The following is a 23,878-nucleotide window of genomic DNA, read 5'->3' on the forward strand; positions in this document are numbered from 1 at the left end:
GTAAAAGGAATCCAGATAGGAAAAGAAGAAGTGAAACTCTGTTTGCAGATGACATGATCCTCCACATAGAAAACTCTAAAGACTCTGCCAGAAAATTACCACAGCTAATCAACGAATATAGTAAAGTTGCAGGATATAAAATTAACACACAGAAATCTCTTGCATTCCTATACACTAACAATGAGAAAACAGAAAGAGAAATTAAGGAAACAATACCATTCACCACTGCAACAAAAAGAATAAAATACTTAGGAGTATATCTAGCTAAAGAAACAAAAGGTCTATACATAGAAAACTATAAATCACTGATGAAAGAAATCAAAGAGGACACAAACAGATGGAGAAATATACCGTGTTCATGGATTGGAAGAATCAATATTGTCAAAATGGCTATACTACCCAAAGCAATCTATAGATTCAATGCAATCCCTATTAAGCTACCAACGGTATTTTTCACAGAACTAGAACAAATAATTTCACAATTTGTATGGAAATACAAAAAAAACCTTGAATAGCCAAAGTAACCTTGAGAAAGAAGAATGGAACTGGAGGAATCAACCTGCCTGACTTCAGACTCTACTACAAAGCCACAGTCATCAAGACAGTATGGTACTGGCACAAAGACAGAAATATAGATCAACGGAACAGAATAGAAAGCCCAGAGATAAATCCACGAACCTGTGGACATCTTATCTTCGACAAAGGAGGCAAGGATATACAATGGAAAAAAGACAACCTCTTTAACAAGTGGTGCTGGGAAAACTGGTCAACCACCTGTAAAAGAATGAAACTAGAACACTTTCTAACACCATACACAAAAATAAACTCAAAATGGATTAAAGATCTAAACGTAAGACCAGAAACTATAAAACTCCTAGAGGAGAACATAGGCAAAACACTCTCCGACATAAATCACAGCAGGATCCTCTATGACCCACATCCCAGAATATTAGAAACAAATGCAAAAATAAACAAATGGGACCTAATGAAACTTCAAAGCTTTTGCACAACAAAGGAAACTGTAAACAAGGTGAAAAGACAGCCCTCAGATTGGGAGAAAATAATAGCAAACGAAGGAACAGACATAGGATTAATCTCAAAAATATACAAACAATTCCTCCAGCTCAACTCCAGAAAAATAAATGACCCAATCAAAAAATGGGTCAAAGAACTAAACAGACATTTCTCCAAGGAAGACATACAGATGGCTAACAAACACATGAAAAGTTGCTCAACATCACTCATTATCAGAGAAATGCAAATCAAAACCACAATGAGGTACCATTACACACCAGTCAGGATGGCTGCTATCCAAAAGTCTACAAGCAATAAATGCTGGAGAGGGTGTGGAGAAAAGGGAACCCTCTTACACTGTTGGTGGGAATGCAAACTAGTACAGCCACTATGGAAAAGAGTGTGGAGATTTCTTAAAAAGCTGGAAATAGAACTGCCATATGACCCAGCAATCCCACTTCTGGGCATACACACCGAGGAAACCAGATCTGAAAGAGACACGTGCACCCCAATGTTCATCGCAGCACTGTTTATAATGGCCAGGACATGGAAGCAACCTAGATGCCCATCAGCAGACAAATGGATAAGGAAGCTGTGGTACATATACACCATGGAATATTACTGAGCCATTAAAAAGAATTCATTTGAATCAGTTCTAATGAGATGGATGAAACTGGAGCCCATTATACAGAGCGAAGTAAGCCAGAAAGATAAAGAACATTACAGTATACTAACACATATATAGGGAATTTAGAAAGATGGTAACGATAACCCTATATGCAAAACAAAAAGAGACACAGATGTATAGAACAGACTTGTGGACTCTGTGGGAGAAGGCAAGGGTGGGAATTTTCAAGAGAACAGCGTCAAAACATGTATATTATCTAGGGTGAAACATCACCAGCCCAGGTTGGATGTATGAGACAAGTGCTCAGGCCTGGTGCACTGGGAAGACCCAGCGGGATGGAATGGAGGGGGAGATGGGAGGGGGGATCGGGATGGGGAATACATGTAAATCCATTGCTGATTCATGTCAATGTATGACAAAAACCACTACAATATTGTAACGTAATTAGCCTCCAACTAATAAAAATAAATGAAAAAATAAATAAGTAAAATGAAATGTCTTCTTTTTCTTCCCAACTCATTATGTCCCATATTACTCTGTCTTTTCCACAAAATTTTGATAAGAGATTTCAAAAGTCAGCATTTTTTCTTTGTGCGTAAAATCTAGAAGTAGGTTATAGATTCCATTCACTTAAAACAAGAGCCAGTGCTTAGTTTCGACACTGATAAAAAGGGAAAGTAATGTGTAGTTTAACTGCATTTCTTCATTATTATTATTATTATTCCTTTTACCATAGATAAGTATTCTTTATCCCCGAGTTATTAATCAGACTTTAACATACACTATGATGAACTTTTACTTCACCTTCTTTTGTACTCTGTTCATTACAACTGCATGTAATCTGCAATATTCGATGAAAATGAAATACTGGGACTTCAGTGTCACCTTTACAGACTCTGTTCTATAGAAATCAGCCTGTGATAATTTTATGTTTTTGAGATCTATTCATTATCACAAGAGATTTTTAAAATATTAAGTAGCTATTGCAAAATGCCTGATGATAATCCAAATACTCTTGCTCTCTCCATTCTAAATTGCCATTAGGTAAATCTAAGTTTTATGAGAAACCTATGTGGTTTATTTGATAAGAATTATTTACAAAAAATTAGGGTTGCTACTAATCAGTTAGTCATCTTTCTGTTCACTCTTTACATCTGAATTAGCAGTGAGTTTATAGTTTCCATGAAGTTTATGCCAGGTTATGTAACACAAGGTCTCTGTTATTTTGAGAATGTGGAAGTAGAATCTTTTTGTCTATTTGTTTTTTGTTTGTCCTTTGATAATGGATTTAACCCTGGACTCCAAGCTTTTTTATGAGTGTTCCATCGTTTTCATTCTTGAGACTACTTCATACAAAACTGTAGATTTAAATACAATTACAGAAACTGTCCTTTCCAATTTCTTTATTAACCCTTTAGGTTTGTAGTTATTTTTTTTTTTTCAACTTTTGACTTCAATTGCTGGTGTCTTGTATAATGTTCTTTATTTTTTTATTATTAACCTTTTTGCAGAAAGTTAAGAAAAGAGCTATTTAATTTTCCTGCCAAATCTCCTTTGTTCTTTGCAGTGGTCCTGTCCTAGTCTTTTCTGAATCTATTTTTAATCCCTTTTGATTTCTTTTAACTGCCATACTGAGCATTAGTTCATTTTGGTTTTTTGTCTATTTTAAGTCTGCCTTCCTTGATGATTAGCATATTATACCCTCTTTTCTATTTCTTATACACTTGTTTTTAAAAATTCATTTCTCATTTATTCATTTCATTTATATTAGTCCTCAGTTTAACCATATGCTTTTCAAAAATGTAGTGTCCCTCTGTGTCTATTTGTAACTGCAACATTCCTTTACATCATAAATTTGATTAACTTGTGGCTGCAACCCTTAGGTTTTTTCCTACCTTTAAATATGCTTTCATTTATCTTAAGAGGTTAAAAACTCAAGATCAAAGACAAACCATGGGTAAGTAATAAAAGGAAATTTATGCCAATTTGGGAGTGGCAGAAATTGGGGTGGCATTATGGTTTCTCCCAGGGCTACTTGGTGGATTTGGTTAACCCATAGAGTTATTTAGTGCATCACTTAGACTGGCACTTATATCTGCCTTTGCCCTTTATCAGAACTCTCGCTCTTAAAACTGGGTTTTTGAGTCCATTGTCTATTCCTCTATAAGCATATCTCAGCTCCTAAAGGTTGCTTAAAAGGATGAAGGATTGGAGGTACCCTAGTCATGACAAGCAGTTCAGATCTGAAAGATACACAAATTTGAAATGCTTCACTACCTTTCTGAAACACATCTATGATCTCATTAGAGATGGATTCAGTGAAGCAGAAATGCTTAGGTTTGCTTCTCTCCATTGTTTAAGGCTAACTCTGTAGACTTGGTATCACATTATCAGTGTTCTGTCCTTGAACCACAGCTGATTGTGCTTCAGAGTCACCTGGCAATATGTTCAACTTCTTAGCTGTTCATGTCTCCTCTTATCCTACATTTTACTTTGAGTGGGCTATATCATTTAAGTCCTATTACTACTTTATAGTTTCACTTTAATTTTCAATACAAGATAAACATTTTCTTTTACCAGAAAAAATTATCTACCCAGATATTCAAAGCCATATTGATAACTGGAGTTTATTTTTCCAAAGAGTAAGAATTCTTGAATAAAATTTTGAGAGAATAAAAACTGAAGTTCTACAATTCTCTTTTTATATAATACCACTCTCATGGACAAACAGAGAAAAGTGAAGAGATAGAAAATAGCAGCTTTTAAAGGAATAAACGGTAAAAGTAAAATGTGAAGAGAAGACAGAAATCCAGAACAGTGATTTGCAGAGTTAATCTAAAGCCTTTAAATAGAACTGAGGACAACAGATCGATTAAAAGGATAAAAAACAAAAACAATATTTTATAATAGAATTAGTTCACTTGGCAGGTACCTACTGCTTGTGGAATGTGTTACGGAGATGGAGGAGAGAAGACTTAGAGAAAACACTAAATTATCTTTCAGTCTTTTAAAATTCTTTCTGCAGATCCTATTACAGTTGTTATTGTTTAGTTGCTAAATCATTGTTTAGTTGGACTCTTTTGTGACCTCATGGACTATAACCCTGCTAGGCTTTTCTGTCCATGAGATTTCCCAGGCAAGAATACTGGAGTGGGTTGCCATTTCCTTCTCCAGGGGATCTTCCTGACCCAGTGATTGAACCCACATCTCCTGCATTAGCAGATGGAGTCTTTACCACTGAGCCATCTGGGAAGCCACCTGTTACAGTAGAGGGTTTGAAGAAAGGCTGCAAAGCAAATCATAAGAATGCCTGTGTCCAGCTATCCACCATTCATGAAAGAAAACTGGGAGAGGCAATAAAAAATATATTCATGTCCCATTCACCACTATATCAGCTTCAGTTCAGTTGATCAGTCATGTCCAACTCTTTGCAACGCCATGGTCTGCAGCATGCCAGGCCTCCCTGTCCATCCCCAGCTCCCAGAGTTTATGCAAACTCATGTCCATTGAGTCGGTGATTCCATCCAACCATCTCATCCTCTGTCGTCCCCTTCTCCGGCCCTCAATCTTTACCAGCATCAGGGTCTTTTCAAATGAACCAGCTCTTCGCATCAGGTGGCCAAAGTATTGGAGTTTCAGCTTCAACATCAGTCCTTCTAGTGAACACCCAGGACTGATCTCCTTTAGGATGGACTGGTTGGATCCCCTTGCAGTCCAAGGGACTCTCAAGAGTCTTCTCCAATGCCACAGTTCAAAAGCATCAATTCTTTGGTGCTCAGCTTTCTTTATAGTCCAAGTCTCACATCCACACATGACTACTGGGAAAACCATAGCCTTAACTAGACAGACCTGTGTTGGCAAAGTAATATCTCTGCTTTTTAATATGCTGTCTAGGTTGGTCATAGCTTTTCTTCCAAGGAACAAGTGTCTTTTAATTTCATGGCTGCAGTCACCATCTACAGTGATTTTTGAGCCCCCCAAAATAAAATCTGTCACTGTTTCCATTGTTTCCCCATCTATTTGCCATGAAGTGATGGGACTGGATGCCATGATCTTAGTTTTCTGAATGTGGAGCTTTAAGCCAACTTTTTCCCTGTCCTCTTTCACTTTCATCAAGAGGCTCTTTAGTTTTTCTTCACTTTCTGCCAAAAGGATGGTGGTATCTGCATATCTGAGGTAATTGGTATTTCTCCTGTCAGTCTTGATTACAGCTTGTGCTTTCTCCTACCCAGTGTTTCTCATGATGTACTCTGCATATAAGTTAAATAAGGAAGGTGACAATATACAGCCTTGACATACTCCTTTCCCTTTTTGGAATCAGTCTGTTCCATGTCCATTTCTAACTGTTGCTTCCTGACCTGCATACAGGTTTCTCAGGAGGCAGGTCAGGTGGTCTGGTATTCCCATCTGTTGAAGAATTTTCCACAGTTTATTGTGATCCACACAGTCAAAAGCTTTGGCATAGTCAATAAAGCAGAAGTAGATGTTTTTCTGGAACTCCTTTGCTTTTTCGATGATCCAATGGATATTTGCAGTAGATATCTGCTTCCTCTGCCTTTTCTAAATCCAGCTTGAACACCTGAAGTTCACAGTTCACGTACTGTTGAAGCCTGGCTTGGAGAATTTTGAGCATTACTTTACTAGCATGTGAGATGAGTGCAGTTGTGTAGTAGTTTGAGCATTCTTTGACATTGCCTTTCTTTGGGACTTTTCCAGTCCTGTGGCCACTGCTGAGTTTTCCAAATTTGTTGGCATACTGAGTGCGGCACTTTCACTGCATCATCTTTTAATGTTTGAAATAGCTCAACCTGGAATTCCATACCTCCACTAGCTTTGTTTGTAGTGATGCTTCCTAAGACCCCCTTGACTTCACATTTTAGGATGTCTGGCTGTATGTTGCTGATCACAACATGATTATGATCTTTTTTGTATAGTTCTTCTGTGTGTTCTTGGCACCTCTTCTTAATATCTGCCCCAGGGGCAGGGGCCCTGGGTGTAGCAGACCTGGGTATGGCATAAGCCCTCTTGGAGGAGGTCGCCTTTAACTCACCATAGAGTTGCCAGAAATTACACAGGATGGGGGAAACAGACTCTTGGAGAGCACAAACAGAACCTTGTGTGCACGAGGACCTAGGAGAAAGGAGCAGTGACCCTACAAGAGACTGACCCAGACTTATCTGTGAGTGTCCAGGAGTCTCTGGCGGAGTCGTGGGTCAGCAGTGGCCTGCTGCAGGGTTGGGGACACTGAGTGTATTAGTGATTGCATGGGACCTTTTGAAAGAGGTCACCATTATCTTCATTACCTCCACCATAGTTTGGCCCCAGGTAAATAACAGGAAGGGAACGCAGCCCAACCCATCAACAGAAAATTTGGTTAAAGATTTACTAGGCATGGCCCTGCCCATCAGAACAAGACCCAGTTTCCTCCACAGTCAGTCTCTCCCATCAGGAAGCTTCCATAAGCCTCATAGCCTTCTCCATCAGAAGGCAGACAGACTGAAAACCACAATCTCAGAAAACTAGCTAATCTGATCACTTGGATCACAGCTTTGTCTAACTCAATGAAACTATGAGCCATGCTGTTTAGGGCCACCCAAGACAGATGGGTCAGGGTGGAATGTTCTGACAAAATATGGTCCACTGGAAAAGGGAATGGCAAACCACTTCAGCATTCTTGCCTTGAGAACCCCATGAACAGTATGAAAAGGCAAAAAAAAATAGGACACTGAAAGATGAACTCCCCAGGTCGGTAGGTGCCCAATACGCTACTGGAAATCAGTGGAGAAATAATTCCAGAAAGAATGAAGAGACAAAGCCAAAGCAAAAACTGTACCCATTTGTGGATGTAACTATGATGAAAGTAAAGTCCAATGCTGTAAAGACCATTATTGAATAGGAACCTGGAATGTTAGGTCCATGAATCAAGGCAATTGGAAATGGTACAGCAGGAGCTGGCAAGAGTAAACATTGACATTTTAGGCATCAGCGAACTAAAATGGACCAGAATGGGTGAATTTAACTCAGATGAGCATTATTTCTACTACCATGGGCAAGAATCCCTTAGAAGAAATGGAGTAGCCATCATAGTCAACAAAAAAGTCCAAAATGCAGTAATTGGATGCAGTCTCAAAAATGACAGAATAATCTCTGTTCGTTTCCAAGGCAAACCATTCAATATCACAGTAATCCAAGTCTATGCCCTGACCAGTAATGCTGAAGAAGCTGAAGTTGAACGGTTCTATGAAGACCTACAAGACCTTCTAGAACTAACACCCCAAAAAGATGTCCTTTTCACTGTAGGGGACTGGAATGCAAAAGGAGGATGTCAAGAAATACCTGGAATAATAGGCACATTGCTTTGGAGTACAGAATGAAGCAGGGCAAAGGCTAACAGGGTTTTGCCAAAAGAACACGCTGGTCACAGCAAACACCCTCTTCCAGGAACACAAGAGAAGACTGTACACATGGACATCACCAGATGGTCAACACCGAAATCAGATTGATTTTATTCTTTGCAGCCAAAGATGAAGAAGCTCTATACAGTCAGCAGAAACAAGACTGGGAGCTGACTGTGGCTCAGATCATGAACTTCTTACTGCCAAATTCAGACTTAAATTGAAGAAAGTAGGGAAAATGACTAGACCATTAAGGTGTGACCTAAATCAAATCCCTTATGATTATACTGTGGAAGTGAGAAATAGATTCAAGGGATTAGATCTGATAGAGTGTCTGAAGACCTCTATGGATGGAGGTTCATGACATTGTACAGGAGGCAGGGTCAAGACCATCCCCATGGAAAAGAAATGCAAAAAGGCAAAATGGTTGCCTGAGGAGGCCTTACAAATAGTTGTGAAAAGAGAGAAGCTAAAGGCAAAGATAGTGGATATGATGGAATTCCAGTTGAGCTATTTAAAATCCTGAAAGATGATGCTGTGAAAGTGGTGCACTCAATATGCCAGCAAATTTGGAAAACTCAGCAGTGGCCACAGGATTGGAAAAGGTCTGTTTTCATTCCAGTCCCTAAGAAAGGCAATCCCAAAAAGAATGCTCAAACTACCACACAATTGTGCTCATCTCACATGCTGGTAAAGTAATGCTCAAAATTCTCCAAGCCAGGCTTCAGCAATACATGAACCGAGAACTTCCAGATGTTCAAGCTGGGTTTAGAAAAGGTGGAGGAACCAGAGATCAAATTGCCAGTATCCGCTGGATCATCGAAAAAGCAAGAGAGTTCCAGAAAAACGTCTGTTTCTGCTTTATTGACTACGCCAAAGCCTTCGACTGTGTGGATCACAATAAACTATGGAAAATTCTGAAAGAGATGGGAATGCCAGACCACCTGACCTGCCTCTTGAGAAACTTGTATGCAGATCAGGAAGCAACAGTGAGAATTGGACATGGAAGAACAGACTGGTTCCAAATAGGAAAAGGAGTACGTCAAGGCTGTATATTGTCACCCTGCTTATTTAACTTATATGCAGAGTACATCATGAGAAATGCAGGGCTGGATGAAGCACAAGCTGGAATCAAGATTTCCAGGAGAAATATCAATAACCTCAGATATGCAGATGATACCACCCTTACGGCAGAAAGTGAAGAGGAAGTAAAAAGCCTCTTGATGAAAGTGAAAGAGGAGAGTGAAAAAGTTGGCTTAAAGCTCAACATTCAGAAAACTAAGATCATGGCATCTGGTCTCATCACCTCATGGGAAATAGATGGGGAGATAGTGGAAACAGTGTCAGACTATTTCTTTGGGCTCCAAAATCACTGCAGATGGTGGCTGCAGCCATGAAATTAAAAGATGCTCACTCTGACCAACCTAGATAGCATATTAAAAAGCAGAGACATTACTTTGCCAACAAAGATCCACGTGGTCAAGGCTATGGTTTTTCCAGTGGTCATGTATGGATGTGAGAGTTGGACTGTGAAGAAAGCTGAGCACCGAAAAATTGATGCTTTTGAACTGTGGTGTTGGAGAAGACTCTTGAGAGTCCCTTGGACTGCAAGGGGATCCAACCAGTCCATCCTAAAGGAGATCAGTCCTGGGTGTTCATTGGAAGGACTGATGCTGAAGCTGAAACTCCAGTACTTTGGCCACCTCATGTGAAGAGTTGACTCATTGGAAAAGACCCTGAGGCTGGGAGGGATTGGGGGCAGGAGGAGAAGGGGACGACAGAGGATGAGATGGTTGGATGGCATCACCGACTCAATGGGCATGAGTTTGAGTAAACTCCGGGAGTTTGTGATGGACAGAGAGGCCTGGCGTACTGCAATTCATGGGGTCACAAACAGTCGGACACGACTGAGTGACTGAACTGAACTGAAGTGAAAGGCAAAGGAGAAAAGGAAAGATATACCCATTTGAATGCAGAGTTCCAAGGAATAGCAATGAGAGATAAGAATGCCTTCCTCAGTCATCAATGTGAAGAAATAGAGGAAAACAGCCTCAGATGCAGATAATGTTTAACAACACTGAAGAGCTAGTGAAAGTGAAAGTTGCTCAGTTGTGTCCAACTCTTTGCGACCTCATGGATTATATATTTAGACCATGGAATTCTCCAGGCCAGAATACTAGAGTCGGTAGCCTTTCCCTTCTCCAGAGGGTCTTCCAGAGCTAGAATTTGGTACAAATTAACGTGTACTTTCTGATTTCTAATATTTTCCCTTCCACCAATTCAGAATAACTCAGCATTTTTCCTCTTATTTTCCAAAGCAAAACATCACCTGATTCATTTTCTTTTAGACAAATTTTCAAAATGTAAGAGTGAGTTTTTGTTCTTGTACCAGCGTTAGTACTGAGTTTGTGGTATAATTTTTGAAAGACCATAGCTCTTCTTCCATTCCATTGCTTCTTTCTTTAGCAACAAAGTGTCACAACTTCTCGGACTTGTTTTTTAAACTGCTCCACTTTCATTCTTAATATTTTGGGCTTCCCTGGTGGCTCAGCGGTAAAGCAGGACTGCAATGCAGGAAATCATCTACAATTCATAATATGTGGGTTCGATCTCTGGGTCAGGATGATCCCGTGGAGAAGGAAATGACAATCCATTCCAATATTCTTGTCTGGAGAATCCCATCGACAGAACAGAATGGTGGGCTACAGACCATGGGATTGCAAGAGTCAGACATGACTAGTGACTAAACTACTGCCACATTTGGGGGATACTGAGCAGAAAACAATAAATTAGTGGTACAATTGAGTGTAAGCTCCAGTATAAAGTTTGTAAGGGGTGTGTGTGTGTGTGTGTTCTGAACCAGAGACTATGAAACACAAGAAGAAATTATCAGATGAGTATTAATTTTCAATGCTGAGTAAGAATCCCAAACCCAAATGATAAGTTGACTTATTAAGCAAGAGCTATTTGGGATACTTTAATGGGCAAGAATAGAAATATCTACCTATTTTCCCATTCAGTTCAATAATCTTACTTTAATAGTTACAAAACTAAAATTTGAAATATATTTTTGCTAAGTGAATCCTTTCCCCTTACTATCCAGGGTTTTTGCTCAAAGCAAAATTTTGAGGGAAGAGCTCAGAAAAATGTGCTTGATATAGTCTCACACGTCATGTGGTTAAGGCAACAATAACTTCATTTCATGTACTTCAAAAAGTTTTTTGAGTCCTTGAATTATTTTATCAATATGTGGTTTCTCTCTCATTTTTGTATTAAGTTCTAATTCCAAAGTCCAGAGTGAGAAAAGTATTTAAGTATTTTATACTGAAGAACATGCCATAAAATTAGCATTTTCTGAAACAAGGTTGTGATCTCCTGGATGAAAACCTAAATGATAAATTTATTAATTCATCAGTGTTTTTCTTAATTTTATTTATTGTTGGCTTCTTCCTTTTCTGCCCACTTCTGTTTTTAAAAAATAATTTTATTTTTGGCTGTGTTGAGTCTTTGTTATCACATGGACTTTTCTCGAGTTGCAGAGAGGAGGGCCTCTCTCTAGCTGTGGTGTGCGGGCTTCTCTTATTGCAGAGCACAGGTTCTGTGGTGCTCTGCCTTTAGTAGTTGCCGCACGTGGGCTCAGTATTCGCAACTCCCAGGCTCTGGAGCACAGACTTGATGGTTGTGGTGCAAGGGCTTAGTTGCTTTGCAGCCTATGGGATCTTCCTGGATCAGCTGTTGAACCCATGACTCCTGCATTGACAGGCAGATTCTTTACCAGTGAGCCCCGAGGGAAGCCCTGCCTGTTTCAACTTTTATTTTGTTTGGCCAGGAGTATAGATACTTATCAAAACTTTAATTTTTAGTCCTGCCTTTTATCACTTCTGTTTCATTATCTTTTGGTTAGGTAATCTGTAGTTTTAAAATATATTAGGCAACAAGGAAATCTTGCATTCAGTATTATGGCTGTAAGGAATATGGGAGTCCTAGAGATTGAATTTATTGTATTTATTGAGATTGAATATTGTATTTATTGCTTGGTCATTGCTCCTATGAAAAATTAGAAATGTTTAAAGGTTTGCAGGTTTTGAAAATGTATCTGTGAGTTTGTTAAATACAATGATTTCCATATTTGAAATGATCCATGTAAAATTCCTTTAAAATATCATATCAAGCTAAATGTTTATTATGAAAATTTGATTTGATTATTTACATAAACCAAGTCACTTAAATGGTTCTGTATTTCATGGATAGCATTTTTTTATGTTGTTATTCAGTTGCTAAGTCATATCCGACCACATGGACTATAGCACGCTAGGCTTCCCTGTCCATCAGCATATCCTGAAGTTTGTTCAAACTCATATCCATTGAGTTGGTGATGCCATCCAACCATCTCATCCTCTGTCGTACCCTTCTCCTCCTGCTTTCATTCTTCCCAGCATCAAGGTCTTTTCTAATGAGTCAGTTCTATCAGGTGGTCAAATTATTGGAGCTTCAGCTTCATCATCAGCCCTTCCAAAGAATATTCAGGACTTTTCCTTTAGGATTGACTTGTTGGATCTCCTTGCAGTCCAAGGGATTCTCAAGAGTCTTCTCCAGCACCACATTTCAAAAACATCAATGCTTCAGTACTTGGCTTTCTTTATACTCCAACTCTCACATCCATTCATGACTACTGGAAAAACCGTAGCTTTGACTATATGGACATTTGTCAGCAAAGTGATATTCTGTTTTTAATACACTGTCTAGGTTTGTCTTAACTTTTTTCCCAAAGAACAGGGTCTTTTAATTTCAGATATTATCTTTTAGTTCCAAAATATCAAACACAATACCCAGATTATTTAAAAAAGACTTAATAGAAGAAACATGCAATTATGAGATATGTAGGCTAATGCAATAAATCAGGTTTTTCATAAAGTGAGTAAAGTTGGTAGGACAAATTTTCTGAGCCTCAAGTTTCCTACCTGCTTCTACTTTATTTATTTATATGAAAAGATAGAGTATTTCTAGGTAAACTATTTTAAAAATCCTTTTGAATGCATAAATAGGTTAATAAGAAAATAAGAAAAATCATTTCCCAGGAGCCCAAAACAAAGATCAAGAAATTGAGTCAATGAGAGCTAATATCTAGCTGCCTGGAGGAGTTTGCCAGTCTCTATATCCAAAGATCTCAGGTTTCAAGTCCAGGACTTAGAGCTACATTTCGGAAAGCACAGAATTGTAGGTAAGATTGCCATAGGTAAAACCGGAATCCTCTGAAGACTACATCCAGGTGAAAGGGAGGACGTTAAAAAGTCCTCTTTTGGGGACAGTAAGAGCTCAAGGAAAGTTGTCTAACTAGTCCCGGGCTCTGGATTAAGAGGATGGGGAGAGAGAAAGAAACAAAGTGAAAACAAATTATTTAGTTTCTTAGTATCCACTGCCGTGGGCCTGCCCTCATTCTGATTTGGGGTCAGATTTACCTTACTTGTATTGTTCAGGGATTCCCAGGCTAAGAAACTGACATAAAAAGTCAACCTAGGCTGGAAAGATCCATGTAAGCACCTATAAAAAAGTAAAAGTTTTGAAGATATACCTTCATCCAAGGATTCCCACAGAGAGAACCCCATCAAAAATAAGTGCATAACCCAAAATTAGAAAGTATAGAAAGTAGTCCATCCTAAAAATCAACAGACACAACATAGCAATAGTAGATTCCTAAGAATTTCCAATAATAGCATTATCAGAGAATATAAAATTACTGTTTTAAATACTTAAAGACAAAGAATAGAAAACATGAGGTAAGAACAGACAGTATCAAATATCCAAGCAGATTAAAAAAAAATTCTTGAGATAAAAAAATTGAATTTATATTTTTAAAAAAATTATGTTTATTGAAATCATAAGATTTATATTCAGATACAAAGATTTTTTTTCCAAGGGGGAAAAAAAATTACTTCTGAGTTGAACAATGAGATTCCTTATAGGCACTTTTTTTTTTTTTTTTAACTCATACAACATGCCATTTTGCCAGTGACTTCTGGATCTTACCATGTGACTCTTATAACCCCTGAGAGCTAGCTTACTGAGTTCTAGCAAATCTTAAGCCAGCATGCTGTGTTAGTTACACTGAATAGCCTCTTCAAAATAAACCGCACAGTAGTGATGTTGATCCTGTTAGATTAAGACAAATTAAAAATCTAATACATAGTTTTGCTGTCAGGTCCTAAAGGTCAAAGGTCAATATAGTATATTGCAATAAGGCTATAGGTTACCCATGACCCAATATTTTACCATAATAAACCAAATAGGGCTGAAACACTCAGCAGTAGCCCATAAATCTATTAGCAGTGAACTGTCAATGTCCTATATACCAGGGTAATTTGTTAATTCAGAGCTGGGTCTCTTTTTTCACTAGACCTTGTAAACTCCTTTCTGAAATATCAATAAACCATCTGCTTTGACTTGTTAATCAAATGACTTTATTCAGTCCAAAGCAATTTTTTCCTAATAAAAACAGAGTATTTATCTCCATGGCTATAAAAGAGGATTGTTTTCAACTGTTCACTTATAGTTAAGAAGCACATTTAGTTTGGATTGATTTCCAATGCTTCGGTCATATCTTGTCACTTTCCATTTCAAACACACAGCATCTCAGTTTAGCCATTTGCAGAAGGAAAAACAGTCAAATTCTGAATTGTGGTACGGGGCTAATGCACAAAAACTGAGGAAGAAGTTTGAGAGAGAAAAGAATTCACCCAAAATAATTGTAGACCAACATTTTAATATCACCATTACCTTCTGTTTGAAAGTTTCCTTATCATTCTAGATAGAGTATTTACACTAGCCACTGTTTCTGCTTTAACTGAGGTTCCAGATGTTTGCCTTTTAATCAGTATTGCTCTCTTCTGAATCAAAGGGCAGATAATGTTTATCTATAACAGAAACTTTTTTATCCTCTTAAGCTTTATTGTGCTAGTGTAAAATAAAGTCACTTGCAGTGAGATGGGTTCATAGCATGTGAAGCTCTGCAAAACTACTCCAGAAAATTGACCCACTTTTCTCCCAACCCACCAAACTGAGATAAAATGAGTATTTCTGAGGTATCCGTGGGGATACTCTCTATGCTCTGTGAATGAGCATCTTGAGGAATCGTCACGCTTCTTGCACCCTCTGTCCTTGGAGCTTACTGCCAGCTGGCAAATGGAGCACAGTCTATGACCTCTGACCTTGAATCAACTCCTCTTGGACTGTTAAAAATGATGTCTGGGGAGAGGTCTGGGTGTTTGAGTTATTACTGGATTCTGCCCTCTTAAAAAACAAAGAAGAAACTCATAGGTGTTCTTAATGAGCAGAGACCTCAAATGCAGCACAAATCTTGGTGCATACTGAGAATTCTTTCTCAGGGGCACAACTTCCTTTCCCACTGCAAGTCCCTGAACAAAGGAAAAAATATGCAGCAAACAAAAAGTAATTAAAATGCCTCAAGTATCTTACAGACTTGTTTTGATTTTCTTTTTACTCAGACATTCCTTGGTGAGCCACCATCTAGTTTTTTATGTTGAAGGTGGCATCATAGAAAGAAGGGAGGACACAGTCCTGTTTCTCTCTACCTCTTCTATCTCCTCATTTTCAGAGTGGAGAAAAGAAAACCTTTAAGCCCTTAAATCAAGTCTCAGGCTCTTTTTTGAGTGTAGAAAGAAAATGTGAGACATATGAAATTTCATGGCCATAGCAATGGGTTTCTCACCTAGCAAGTTTTTCTCAACATTTTAATTTCATTGATTTTTAACAGTATCCCCTTGAGATTTTTCTCTTAATACTATTTCTCTAAAACGTATGAACCAAATACATTAAACTTAACTTTCCCTCAGGCATGAAATTTTTACCAAATTAGATATCAGGTATTTTTTACTTAATGATTTCATTTATTGACTCTTAACCTTCACTCCAGCATAAGGTCTTTTGACCCACTTCACATCATAACTAGTAAAGATTACTCTGCTAATGTTCTCTACACTGTAGTGTTCTCCCCAGTGTAGGTTGTTTTCGTGAGGACAACTAAAGACTGTTACTGGAAACCTTAGTAAACACAGTCCTTGAGGTATGGTTGAGTGAACCAGTCTTTGCATGAAAGGACCTGATAGATTCCCTGACTTTAATATTCAGAAGCGTAAATTGGGCTGGAATGAGAAGGGGAGTCCCAGAAGTACAAGAAAATTGAGCACATAAACTAAAACGTGTGTTAAGTTAACCAACACGAAATTTTTTTTAAACCCACACTGTCATCATCAAACTCAGTGTTGTAGATGCCCAGATGCTTTTTACTGAGGATTGATTTATGGATTCAGAAGTAGTATTTGCGGCATAGAGAGCAAAGCATGATACAAATTATACGTAGAATTCAGACTCTAATAAACAGCAAATTCATCCTATTCATCCCAAAGCAAAATATGCTTGGCCTGAGTAAGTTGGATTGACCATCAGTATGGTCTCAAATTCCCTCAGTAGTTGAGTTGTTCTCTTTTAACCTTGTTATTTGCTTTATTGGCTTTCTCTTTTTCCCTAGTAACATATAGTTTGGATTTGGATTTTGTAAAAATTATCATAGAAAGTTTTATTCAAGAGATCAGTTACAGAGCAGGAGGGGGGAAACACATTGGTTTTAAGAGGCAGACTGTTAATGACTCAAAGTCCCATGAGAATTGGCAGCACAATTGAAGGTCATCTCTCTCTTTTTTTTTTTTGCTAGAAATGAAGATTCTAAGAGGATGAATAGAGTGCTGGGAAGTTTTATGGCTAGACTGGGTTAAAAGATCAAAGACTGTGCAGAAACTTTATGAAAATGAATAATAGGTAGAAACAGATATTAGGGAAATAGAAATTGATTAAAATGTTCCTGCCTGGTAAAATAGTAAGTATATGAAAAATCATGTGGCATATAACTGGAAGGAATATATTTATGTGCTTCTATTTCTTTGAGCAGAACTTTACAAGAATAATTGTGTCGCATTTTGAAGATGTTAATAAAAAGAAATTAATGACACATTTTCAGACATTGAGGAGTTAAACTCATATCTCAGTCAGGTTTAACAGAAGTTAATGTATAAGGCTTGGCTAAGCAAAAGCTAAATGAGAACTGGCTATAAACATTTAAAATTTCAAGGAGAAATTTAAGGTGTCTCACGTGCCACTGGGGGTTACATATGTAAGAGAATAAAATTGTTTATCATTTTTTCCTAAACATGAAATTTTAAGCTTACCATTAGGAAATTTTAATCAAGATTTATTAGGCTAAGTTTTAAATATGTTCTGTAATGTTTACCCTTACCATTTATCTTCATCTTATAATTCTTTGATCTAACAATTCACTTAATAAAAAGCCTGAATTAGTATAGAAAAGACAAAATGGTTTCAGTTATTGGATAGTTTCTTATTATAACACAACTTGATCTTATTAATGAGATGAGCTTGTCTTGATTTGTATCTTTTCATTTCATATTTTACACATAGATACAGATCTCATAATCATGTTTTAAAATTAAAGTTTATATTTAAGTAAAAGATTAGAAAGATAACATTTTTTTTTAAGTGTAAAGTTTGCCAGTATATATTTGCTTACCCCTTTAAGAAAGATTGTTTTGAAACTATGGAAGTTTGCTTAGTATTTGTCCTTCTTTTCTTCTAGTAACATTTTAAAGATGTAAACTATACTAAGAGCTTTTGTTTAGGAGACAAATACTTCCCTTAGCTCTCTGTAAAGTAGTTGCTTTATGACTGACCAATTATCATTATATAAATAAAGGTCTCTCCAGTTAGTAAATTTTAATACATGTATAGACACTCAGTGAACCGGGATGTGGGCTAAAAATGTATTTCTGACTCAGAGAGAGAATTAGGAATTTGCATTTTAAACCATCATCATAGATGATACTTATATAAATGATATGCAGACCAGTTTCTGAAAATTTACTTTGATAGTTAAATATGCTTTTAAAAAACAAGGTATGGAGTTTTCTTCTTGTAATGATGGCAGACCAAGTAATGGACCATCCCTCCTTTTAAGAATAATTAGAAAAGCTGGATGAAATAGAAAAAAAAAATCTGTTTAAGGCTTTCTAATGCTAACAGTATAGCAGAAACCTGTGAGACCACCTCAGAGTTCATGCAAGAGAGATGAATCTGGCATTTAGAAGTGCTTTTCCCCAGGCATGTCTGCTATTTCCTGCAGATCTAAGTTATCTGTCATTTCTAATAAAGACAGCTAGAAGACTGAGAAGCTAAGTAGAGATACTCAGAATCATGAAACCTGTGGGAAAACCTGGAGTTCAAGCCTACAAAGAGGGGGAATGATACTTGATTAAGTCTAAGAGGAAGGATGAACCTGAAATAGGCTAGCCTACCCAGGGATTGAAAACCAACTTCACATTATTTCAAATTTTGTTCTGATTTAGATGACACAAAATTGCTAGTGTCTTTACCCACTCCAAGAAATAAAGTTAAGTCTTTCATAGTGGAAGAGAAAATAATCCTAGTTTGCTGACTCTCTCTGCAGTTGTTTATATACACTGACTGGTGCTCATTCAGAATAAAAATCAGGGACAGGAAAAGATGATAGAAAATCAAGAGAAACAACACCCAATAGAAAGAGACTTACACAGATGAGTCAGGTAATAGTTTTTAGATAGAGATTTCATAGTGAATATCCTTTTCTGTAGGCTGAATTTTTACTCTGTTGATGGTATCCATTGATGCACAGAAATTCTTAATTTTCATAAAGTCCAGTTTGTTTATATTTTATTTACTGTACCTTTAGTGTTATATCTAAGGAATCATGGCCAAATCCAGGATCATGACTCTTTTGTCATATATTTTCTTCTGACTTTTATAGTTTTAAATTTTATGTTTCAGTTTTTGATCCATTTGAACTCAAAATTTTTGGACATAATATTAGATAAGGTCTAACTTCATTCTTTTGCATGTGAATATTCAGTTTTCCCAGCTTTGTTTGTTGAAAAGATTGTCCTTTCCCCTACTGAACAATCTCGGCACACTTGTTGAGATCATTTGACCATTGTATTAGTGATCTTGGGATGCCATGACAAGAGATGATTCTGTGTTGGGTCTTTTCTATGCCTGCATCTTTTGCTGGGCCTATGCCATAGCTTTCTAAATTCTGTATATACAGTCAGTTTTGAATTTCCTAAATATGTGGTTTCCAAAGGGGATAAAATAAGGGGGGAGGAAAGTGTATGAGTCCTTTAAGTCTGCTGGCAGTCACTTCAGGTGGCGGAAAATGGGCTTATGCCAGTGGCTGCCTGAATCTTCATCTGTCCTTCCACTATGAGGAGCAACAGGCAGCAATTGGAGCACATGTCCCCAATATTTGGAGACAGGTTCCCTATTGCCCAGCGTGACTCTCACAGGCTACATACGAGCTGCTATGTGGAACATAAGCAAGGCTGCTTGCCATGGGGCTAGGAAGTGTGGGATGGCTACTGCTACTATAACAAAATTAACTGCTGTTTATTATCCAAGCCTTCGTCTGAAAGTTACTAGCCTTCAAATAGACTCCATAGTTCCAAAAGTTACATTAGACATATTCTGTCACTGCAGTTGTCACCTAGGTGGGGAGAGAGATTCCTGGTATAGTATTTTCAATTCATTATCTTCCCAGAATCCTTTTGCCACAGAAGTCTTTTTTTTTTTTTTTAGATCTTTATTTTTTAGAATAGTTTTATGTTCATAGTAAAATTGAGAGGAAGGTACAGAGATTTCTCATATAACTCTTCCCCACATGCATAGTTCTACCCCATTATCACTATCCTCCACCAGAGTGGTACATTTGTTACATCCGATGAACCTACACTGACATAGCATTATCACAAAGCCCATAGTGTACACTAGGGTTCATTCTTGGTGTCCATTACATAGATTTGGTCAAAAGTATAATAATAGCTATCTACCATTATATGTACAGAGTATTTTCACTGCCCTAAAAAGTCTCTTGTGTTCCACCTGTTCATTCCTCTTTCCCCTTTTCCTGGCAACCTCTGATCTTTTTGCTGGCTGCATCGTTTTTGCCTGCTCTAGAATAGCATACAGTTGGAATCATATAGTGTGTAGAAAGCCTTTTCAGATTGACTTTTTTCATTTAATGATTATCCATTTGAGATTCTCCATATATTTTCATGGCTTAATAACTGAATTCTTTTTAAGCACTGAATAATATTCCATTGTGTGGATTTACCACGATTTATTTATCCATTCACCTAATGAATGACTCTTGGTTACTCCAGGTTTTGATAATTATGTGTAAAGCTGCTATACACATCTGTATCACACATTTTTCTGTAGACATGGGTGTTCAACTCCTTGGGGTAAATACCAGTGAATACAGTTGAGTCATATAAGAGTATGTTTAGTTTTGTAACAATCTGTCAAACTGTCTTCCAAAGTGGCTGTACCATTTTGCATTCCCACCAGCAATCAGTGAGAATTCCTGTTGCTCCACATTCTTGCCAGCATTTGGTATTGTCACTATTCAGGATTTTTGTCATTCTGATAGGTGTGTAGTGGTGTCCAGAAGTCTTTTTACATCTTGTGTGTGCAGTTGCTCAGTCATGTCCAACTTTTGCAACCCCATGGACTTTAGCCCACCAGATTCCTCTGTCGATGGGATTCTCCAGGCAAGATCTGGAATGAGTTGCCATGTCCTTCTCCATTTTACACCTCACTATATAATAATTTGTTTTATTTCAAGATGGCAGTGCTTCTACTGATTTATCTCTCTCAGAAACTGCCTGGAGTTTCATATTAGATTCTATTCTGATCAACTATATTCCAAAAACAGTACCCACAATTTTTAAACAACATTTTTACTGGATTATAGTTGATTTACAATTTTGTGTTAGTTTCAAGTACACAGCGAAGTGATTTGGTAGTATTGGGATGGCCAAAAAGTCCATTCGGATTTTTCCATAACATCTTAGAGAAAACTCAAATGAACTTTTTTGCCAACCCTGTACATAATATTCATTCTTTTTCAGACTGTATTTTCATATAGATTATAACAGAATATTGAGTAGAGTTCCCTGTGCTGTACAGTAGGTCCTTGATCACCTGTATTACATGTGTTAGTTGTTGTTGTCTAGTCTCTTAAGTCATATCCAACTCTTTTAAGACTGCATGGACTGTAGCCCACCAGACTTCTCTGTTCCTGGGGGTTTCCCAGGCAAGAATACTGAACTCGATTGTCATTTCCTTCTCCAGGGGATTTTCCCAACCCAGGGATTGAATCTGCATCTCCTGCATTGGCAGGCGGGTTTTTTCATACCAGTGAGCCACCAGGGAAGCCACATATATAGTAGCATGTGTATATTAACCCCACCTCCTGGTTTATACCTTCTCTCTCCACATTTCCTCTTGGTAAACAAAAATTAGCTTTTCATATCCATAAGTCTGTTTCTTTTTTGTAAATAAGTTCATTTGTATTGTATTTTAACTTAAATTCCACATATGAGTGATATCATATGATATTTGGCTTTCTGTGACTTACTTTTGACTGACTTCACATAGAATGACTATCTCTAGGTTCATCCATGTTGCTGCAAATGACATTGTTTTATCCTTTTTATGGCTGAATAATATTCCATTGTATATAAGTACCACATCTTCTTTATCCATTGCTCTGCAGATGGACATTTAGGTTGCTTACATTTCTTAATAGTGCTACAATGAACATTAGGATGCATGTATCTTTTTGAATTGTGGTTTTCTCTGGATATATGCCCAGGAGTGCGATTTCTGGATCACAAGGTAGTTCTGTTTTTAGATTTTTAAAGAACATCCATACTGTTTTCAATAGTGGTTGTATGAATTTACATTCCCACAAACAGTGTAGGAGGGTTCCTTTTTCTCCATACCCTCTCTGGCATTTATTATTTGTAGACTTTTAGATGATGGCCATGACTGGTGTGAAGTGGTACCTCACATTTTGATTTGCATTTCTCTATTAATTAGTGATGTTGAGCATCTTTTTATGTAGCATCCATATGTCTTTGGAGAGATGTCTCCTTAGATCATCTGCCAGTTTTTTGATTGGATTTTTTTTTTTTTTGAAGCAAAGCTGTATGAGCAGCTTGGATATTTGGGAGATTAATCCTTTGTTGGTTACTTCATTTGCAAATATTTCCTCCCATTCTTAGGGTTGTCTTTTTGCCTTATTTATGGTTTCTTTTGCTGTGCAGAAGCTTTTAAGTTTAACTAGTTCATATTTGTTTTTATTTTTTAATTTTCACTACTCTATGAGGTAAATAAAAAAGATATTGCTGCAATTTATGTCAAAGAGTGTTCTACCTATGTTTTCCTGTCAGAGTTTTATAGTGTCTGGCCTTATAGTTAGGTCTTTGATCCATTTCGAGTTTATTTTTGTATATTTTGTTAGAGAACATTTAATTTTGTTCTTTTATATGAATATGTTCAGTTTTCCCAGCACCACTTGCTTGAAGAGACTGTCTTTTCTCAGTTGTGTACCATGGGTTAACTGACTACAGGCGTGTGGGTTTATTTCTGTGCTTTCTATCCTGTACATTGATCTATATTTCTATTAGTGTGCCAATATCATGTAATGACTGTAGCTTTATAGTATAGTCTGAAGTCAGGGAGCCTGGTTCTACCAGCCCCATTTTTTTTCTTTCTCAACATTGCTTTCCTTATTTAGTGTTTCTTGTTTGTCCATCAAATTTAAACAGTCTTTTGTTCTAGTTCTGTGAAAAATGTCACTGATCATTTGATAGGGATTGCATTCAGTCTGTAGGTAGCATTGCTTACTATGCTCATTTTGACAATATTGATTTTTCCAGTCCAGGAACGTGGCATATCTTTTTACCTGTTTGTGTCATCTTTGATTTCTTCCTTCAGCATCTTATAGCTTTCAGAATCCAGGTCCTTTCCTTTTTTGTGTAGGTTTATTCCTTGGTATTTTATTCTTTTGATGTGATGGTACATGGGATTGTTTCCTTAGTTTTTCTTTCTACTTTTTCATTGTTAGTGTATAGGAATGCAACAGAATCCTGTGTATCGGTTTTGTATCCTGCAATCTTACCCAATTCTTTGATGAGCTCTAATAGTTTTCTGATAGCATCTTTATGATTTTCTATGTATAGAGAATTAGTTTTCTTCTCTGACCATGGCTAGGACTTCCAAAACTATGTTGAATAAAAGTGATGAGAGTGGACATCCTTAATCTTGTTTCTGATCTTTAAAGAATGCTTTCAACTTGTCACCTTTAATAATGATGATATTAGCTGTGAGTTTGTCATATGTGCATTTATTATGTTGAGGTAGGTTCTCTCAGTGCCCACTTTCTGGAAAGTTTTTATTATAAATGAGTGTTGAATTTTATCAAAAACTTTTTCTGCATCTTTTCAGATGATCGTATGGTTTTTCTTCTTCAGTTTGTTAATGTGGTATGTCAAACTGATTGATTTGTGGAAACTGAAGAATCCTTGCATCCCTAGGATTAAGTGGGCCTTAGGAAGCATCACTATGATCAAAGCTAGTGGAGGTGATGGAATTCCAGTTGAGCTATTTCAAATCCTAAAAGATGGTGCTGTTAAAGTGCTGCACTCAATATGCCAGCAAGTTTGGAAAACTCAGCAGTGGCCACAGGATTGGAAAAGGTCAGTTTTCATTCTAATCCCAAAGAAAGGCAATGCCAAAGGATGCTCAAACTACCACACAGTTGCACTCATCTCACCACACTAGTAAAGTAATGCTCAAAATTCTCCAAGCCAGGCTTCAACAGTATGTGAACCATGAACTTCCAGAAGGCCAAACTGGATTTAGAAAAGACAGAGGAACC

The 23,878-nt window shown here is 37.3% G+C and overlaps 1 long non-coding RNA gene across 1 annotated transcript in view; it reads left to right on the top strand.

Moving 5' to 3' along the window:
* Nucleotides 1-23,878, top strand: part of LOC110134211 (uncharacterized) — a 129,269-nt gene that overhangs the window by 33,799 nt on the left and 71,592 nt on the right. The window lies entirely within an intron of this gene.

Source organism: Odocoileus virginianus, chromosome 20, assembly GCF_023699985.2.
Source record: "Odocoileus virginianus isolate 20LAN1187 ecotype Illinois chromosome 20, Ovbor_1.2, whole genome shotgun sequence".
Classification (NCBI taxonomy): domain Eukaryota; kingdom Metazoa; phylum Chordata; class Mammalia; order Artiodactyla; family Cervidae; genus Odocoileus; species Odocoileus virginianus.